At 35.4% G+C, this 7,415-nt stretch overlaps 1 pseudogene across 1 annotated transcript; it reads right to left on the reverse strand.

The window, feature by feature from the left end:
* Positions 1-4,658: 4,658 nt before the first annotated feature.
* LOC309791808 (ATP synthase membrane subunit K, mitochondrial-like) lies at positions 4,659-6,408 on the reverse strand (annotated as a pseudogene). Its single transcript has 2 exons — positions 6,392-6,408; positions 4,659-4,864 (listed from the first exon to the last, which is right to left on the reverse strand). The product of its transcript is annotated as an ATP synthase membrane subunit K, mitochondrial-like (transcript).
* Between the last annotated feature and the right edge of the window lie 1,007 nt (positions 6,409-7,415).

Consider the following 7,415-nt stretch of genomic DNA (forward strand, 5'->3'; position numbering starts at 1 on the left):
AAGCAGCCACAGAGCACAGGGAGATCAGCTCGGTGCTTTGTGACCGCCTGGAGGGGTGGGATGGGAAGGGTGGGAGGGAGGGAGATGCATGAGTGAAGGGATATGGGAACACATGTATATGTATGACTGATTCACTTTGTTATAAAGCAGAAACTAAAAAAGAAAATAAAAAAAAATAAAGACTACTAGAAGAGGCAAAGAAGGACACTACATAATGATCAAGGGATCGATCCAAGAAGAAGATATAACAATTGTAAATATTTATGCACCCAACATAGGAGCACCTCAATACATAAGGCAAATACTAACAGCCATAAAAGGAGAAATCAACAGTAACACAATCATAGTAGGGGACTTTAACACCCCACTTTCACCAATGGACAGATCATCCAAAATGAAAATAAATAAGGAAACACAAGCTTTAAATGATACATTAAACAAGATGGACTTAATTGTTATTTATAGGACATTCCATCCAAAAACAACAGAATACACATTTTTCTCAAGTGCTCATGGAACATTCTCCAGGATAGATCATATCTTGGGTCACAAATCAAGCCTTGGTAAATTTAAGAAAATTGAAATTGTATCAAGTATCTTTTCCGACCACAATGCTATGAGACTAGACATCAATTACAGGAAAAGATCTGTAAAAAATACAAACACATGGAGGCTAAACAATATACTACTTAATAACGAAGTGATCACTGAAGAAATCAAAGATGAAATTAAAAAATACCTAGAAACAAATGACAATGGAGACATGATGACGCAAAACCCATGGGATGCAGCAAAAGCAGTTCTAAGACGGAAGTTTATAGCAATACAATACCACCTTAAGAAACAGGAAACATCTCTAATAAACAACCTAACCTTGCACCTAAAGCAATTAGAGAAAGAAGAACAAAAACATCCCAAAGTTAGCAGAAGGAAAGAAATCATAAAAATCAGATCAGAAATAAATGAAAAAGAAATGAAGGCAATGATTGCAAAGATCAATAAAACTAAAAGCAGGTTCTTTGAGAAGATAAACAAAATTGATAAACCATTAACCAGACTCATCAAGAAAAAAAGCAAGAAGACTCAAATCAATAGAATTAGAAATGAAAAAGGAGAAGTAACAACTGACACTGCAGAAATACAAAAGATCATGAGAGATTACTGCAACCAACTCTATGCCAATAAAATGGACAACGTGGAAGAAATGGACAAATTCTTAGAAATGCACAACCTGCCACGACTGAATCAGGAAGAAATAGAAAATATGAACAGACCAATCACAAGCACTGAAATTGAAACTCTGATAAAAAATCTTCCAACAAACAAAGCCCAGGACCAGATGGCTTCACAGGCGAATTGTATCAAATATTTAGAGAAGAGCTAACACCTATCCTTCTCAAACTCTTCCAAAATATAGCAGAGGGAGGAACACTCCCAAACTCATTCTACAAGGCCACCATCACCTTCATACCAAAACCAGACAAGGATGTCACAAAGAAAGAAAACTACAGGCCAATATCACTGATGAACCTAGATGCAAAAATCCTCAACAAAATACTAGCAAACAGAATCCAACAGCACATTAAAAGGATCATACACCATGATCAAGTGGGGTTTATTCCAGGAATGCAAGGATTCTTCAATAAACGCAAATCAATCAACGTGATACACCATGTCAACAAATTGAAGGAGAAAAACCATATGATCATCTCAATAGATTCAGAGAAAGCTTTCGACAAAATTCAACACCCATTTATGATAAAAACCCTGCAGAAAGTAGGCATAGAGGGAAATTTCCTCAACATAATAAAGGCCATGTATGACAAACCCATAGCCAGCATCGTCCTCAATGGTGAAAAACTGAAACCATTTCCACTAAGATCAGGAACAAGACAAGGCTGCCCACTCTCACCACTCTTATTCAACCTAGTTTTGGAAGTTTTAGCCACAGCAATCAGAGAAGAAAAGGAAATAAAAGGAATCCAAATCGGAAAAGAAGAAGTAAAGCTGTCACTGTTTGCAGATGACATGATACTATACATAGAGAATCCTAAAGATGCTACCAGAAAACTACTAGAGCTAATCAATGAATTTGGTAAAGTAGCAGGATACAAAATTAATGCACAGTAATCTCTGGCATTCCTATATACTAATGATGAAAAATCTGAAAGTGATATCAAGAAAACACTCCCATTTACCAATGCAACAAAAAGAATTAATATCTAAGAATAATCCTCCTAAGGAGACAAAAGACTTGTATGCAGAAAATTATAAGACACTAATGAAAGAAATTAAAGATGATACAAATAGATGGAGAGATATACCATGTTCTTGGATTGGAAGAATCAACACTGTGAAAATGTCTCTACTACCCAAAGTAATCTACAGATTCGATGCAATCCCTATCAAACTACCACTGGCATTTTTCACAGAACTAGAACAAAAAGTTTCACAATTTGTATGGAAACACAAAAGACCCCGAATAGCCAAAGCAATCTTGAGAACGAAAAATGAAGCTGGAGGAATCAGGCGCCCTGACTTCAGACTATACTACAAAGCTACAGTAATCAAGACAGTATGGTACTGGCACAAAACCAGAAAGATAGATCAATGGAACAAGATAGAAAGCCCAGAGATAAACCCACGCACATATTGTAACCTTATCTTTGATAAAGGAGGCAGGACTGTACAGTGGAGAAAGGAGAGTCGCTTCACTAAGTGGTGCTGGGAAAACTGGACAGGGACATGTAAAAGTATGAGATTAGATCACTCCCTAACACCATACACAAAAATAAGCTTAAAATGGATTAAAGACCTAAATGTAAGGCCAGACACTATCAAATTCTTAGAGGAAAACATAGGCAGAACACTCTATGACATAAATCACAGCAAGATCCTTTTGGACCCTCCTCCTAGAGAAATGGAAATAAAGACAAAAATAAACACATGGGACCTTATGAAACTTAAAAGCTTTTGCACAGCAAAGGAAACCATAAACAACACCAAAAGACAACACTTAGAATGGGAGAAAACATTTGCAAATGAAGCAACTGACGAAGGATTAATCTCAAAAATTTATAAGCAGCTCATGCAGCTCAATAGCAAAAAATCAAACAACCGAATCCAAAAGTGGGCAGAAGACCTAAATAGACATTTCTCCACAGAAGATATACAGACTGCCAACAAACACAAGAAAGGTTGTTCAACATCTTTACTCATTAGAGAAATGCAAATCAAAACTTCAATGAGATATCATCTCACACCATTCAGAATGGCCATCATCAAAAAATCTAGAAACATTAAATGCTGGAGAGGGTGTGGAGAATAGGGAACACTCTTGCACTGCTGGTGGGAATGTGAATTGGTACAGCCACTATGGAGAACGGTATGGAGGTTCCTTAAAAATCTAAAAATAGAACTACCATATGACCCAACTATCCCATACTGGGCATATATACTGAGAAAACCATAATTCCAAAGGCGTCATGTACCAAAATTTTCATAGCAGCCCTATTTAGAAAAGCCTGGAGATGGAAACAACCTAAGTGTCCATCATTGGATGAATGGATAAAGATGATGTGGCACATATATACAATGGAATATTACTCAGCCATAAAAAGAAATGAAATTGAGCTATTTGTAATGAGGTGGATGGACCTAGAGCCTGTCATACAGAGTGAAGTAAGTCAGAAAGAGAAAGACAAATACTGTATGCTAACACATATATGTGGAATTTAAGAAAAAAAATGTCATGAATAACATAGGGGTAAGACAGGAATAAAGATGCAGACCTACTAGAGAATGGACTTGAGGATATGGGGAGTGGGAAGGGTAAGCTGTGACAAAGCAAAAGAGAGGCATGGACATATATACACTACCAAACATAAGGTAGATAGATAGTGGGAAACAGCCGCAGAGCACAGGGAGATCAGTTCGGTGCTTTGTGACTGCCTGGAGGGGTGGGATAGGGATGGTGGGAGGGAGATGCAAAAGGGAGGGGATATGGGAACATTTGTATATGTATAACTGATTAAATTTTTTATAAAGCAGAAAAAAAAATAAAATCATTCCTTAGGGGGAAAAAAAAAAGAACAGCATAGCAGGCTTTCTAATTTAATCCCCCTGTACTCTTTATTGAATTATGAAGAGGGTGGTAAATCTGGTCTAAATTACTATGCAAGGTGGAAATGTTCATATTTGGTCTCTACATTATGTCCATAGCATTCCAAAAATAAGATATTTGAAGTCAACTTTACATAAATCTCTCTAAGCCATTTGACAGTATTAAAATGGAATTCTGGAACCATACTTTTTTGGTCCTCACATTCATTTAAACTTGTCATTCAAACAGGGACTATTTATTGGGGGTGAGGATAACATGAAAACCCTGATCAGCGGTGAGATCATGAAATCCATTTTGTCATTATCTACTCTAGCAATCTAATCAAAGTAATATTTCGACGATGCTTATTAGTCTAGATGTGAGCCTCAGCCCCTGTACTCAGCAATTTGTGATTAATATATGTAGCTACTCAGCTCCATTTACTATTTTTTTCCAGGTTCATAATTTATTGTACAAATTGAGTATCACATGATGAGTTGATATTAGCTTCTTCAGGCATGGGAACTTAACAGATGAGGTACAGCTTAGAATCCGTTTATGTTGCTTTCACAGCTGAAGTTTTTTTAGACCTTAACATAAAGTATAAGACTATCAAAGCAATACCTCCAATAATCAAAGCAATACTGTTATGTGGCCACTGCACAATTCATTCTCCCCATAAGAGTGTAAGAGTTGAAATATTTTTTGATACCAGTGACTTTGAACTGGGCATCTCTTTCTGCACCCCGCCATGATTTCAATCTTCCAAAATGCACAGACTCCACAGTCGGCGTCCTTCAATTTACCTAGGGGCACCTTGGCCCCGCTGGAAGAAGCCCTCCATTTCCTATTAATAACGTGTTTATCATATAACAGTATTCAAGAGCTTAGCCTTTTATCTGATTTATAAACATATTTAATATATTTTGCTGATGCAAATTTTAATGTATTTAATAAAATGGTCTACAAACTTTATTATTAATGTGTAAATTTCATAGATAACTGAGACATCTTCTACTTAGGTCATACTCTAAACAACTTGTAACAATTCTTAATGTTTTGTTTAGATGTCTTTGGAATGTTGAATGAAGGGTTTGAAATATGTCTGAGGCAGCTTAGGTGGCATACATATTTCAAAGGGTAGTTTTACAATTGTAATATAGACTCCATGCACATAGAACCCCCTTTGAAGCCTATTTTTAATGTAGGCCTGGATATACTATGGGTCATGTTTGTCCTCTGAAATAAAAACCATGAACAGGACAAAGTTTATCTGGCTTAATTTTTTTCCCCACAACATCTAAGTTATAGTGAGTTTCTACTCCAATACTCTGAACTTTTCTTGTTTTAATATAAAATTTACTTTCCTAGCACTATGCTAGATGCAAGGAAGACAATTTTAAACAACAACAAAATTCTTACCTTTATGCTGTCCTTAAATCAGTGCACAAAGATAAATGCCAATCAAGTGAGATAGACTCCCAGATTATGTAAAGGATCTAGAACAACAGAATGACACAGAGAGGGAAATGACATGGATAGGGAAGAAAGCTAATGGAATTTTAAACACCATGGATGATGTAGCCTGTCATAGAAATGAAGACAACTAAAGTGGTAATAAAAACATACATAGAATTTTAGTGGTCTTGTAGCATCTAGAAAAACAAGAGTTAAAGCCTTTTGATCAAGACACCACCACATGACACCACCACACTATCTTTCTTAACTTACTAAAGTAACTATCCTTTTAGACAACATAAGAGATGCCTGCCTGGACAGCCTTTGATTGTTGAATACATCACAGAAGGCAAATCAACTTCATATTCTGATCTTATATTTCTCAGGAAAATGTTTTCTCTTCATTCATTTTCTCAGAAGTTGGGTCATTTAATAAAATTACCCAGGTTTCTTTGTGCATTACCTCATTGGTTTCTTTTTTTTTAATTGAAGTATAGTTGACTTATATAATTATATTATTTTCAGGTGTACAACATAATGTTCAGTATTTTTAAATATTATGTACCATACAAACTTACTATAACATTATGGACTATATTCCTTATGCAGTACATCACATCACTGTGACTTATTTATTTCATAACAGGTAGTCTGTACCTCTTAATCCCCTTTACCTATTTCAACCATACCCTCCCACCCCTGTCAACCACTAGTTTGTTTTCTGTGTCTGTGAGTCTGTTTCTGTTTGTTTTGGGTTTAAGATTCCACATATAAGTGAAAACATCCAGTATTTGTCATTTTCTATCTGACTTATTTCATTAAGCATAGTACCCGCCAGTTCCATCCATATTGTTGCAAATGGCAAGATTTCACTCTTTTTCATGGTTGAGTAGTATTTCATTGTGTGTATATATATATATATATATATATATATATATATATATATATATATATATATACCATATCTTCTTTATCCACTTATCTGTTGATGGACGCCTAGGTTGGTTGCATATCTTAGTTACTGTAAATAATGCTGCTATGAACATTGGGGTGCATATATCTTTTAGAATTAGCATTTTCATTTTCTTTAGATAAGTACCCAGGTGTCTAATTGCTGGGTTGTATGGTAGTTCCATTTATAAATTTTTGAGGAAATTTCACATTGTTTTCCATAGTGGCTATATCAATTTACATTCCCACCAACAGTGCAAGAGTTTCCATTTTCTCCACATCCTTGCAAATACTTGTTATTTGTTGACTTTTTGATGATAGCCATTCTGACAGGTGTGAAGTGATGTCTCATTGTGGTTTTGATTTGTATTTCTCTGATGATTAGTGATATTGAGCATATTTTCAAGTGTGTGTTGGTCATCTGTACATCTTTGGAAAAATGCCTATTCAGGTCTTCTGCAAATTTTTAATCGATTGTCTGTTGTTGTTACTGTTTTGATATTGAGTTGTATGAGTTCTTTATGTATTTTGGATATTAACCCCTTATTGGACATATCATTTGCAAATATCTTCTCCCATTTGTTAGGTAAGCTTCTGTTTTGTTGATGTTTTTCTTTGCTGTGAAAAAGTCTTTTAGTTTGATGTGGTCCCATTTATGTTTGCTTTTTTTTTGCCCTTACCTGAGAAGACAGATCCAAAAATATACTGCTAAGACTGATGTCAAAGAGTTTACTGTTTATTTTCTTCTAGGAGTTTTATGGTTTTGGGTCTCACATTTAAGCCTTTAATCCATTTTGAGTTTATTTTGTATGGGGTGTGAAAAAGTAGTCCAGTTTTATTCTTTTGTGGGTACCTGTCCAGTTTTTCCAACACTATTTATTGAAGAGACTGTCTTATTCCTATT

The sequence above is a fragment of the Mesoplodon mirus genome (genome assembly GCF_964341445.2).
Source record: "Mesoplodon mirus genome assembly, chromosome: 16".
Lineage (NCBI taxonomy): Eukaryota > Metazoa > Chordata > Mammalia > Artiodactyla > Ziphiidae > Mesoplodon > Mesoplodon mirus.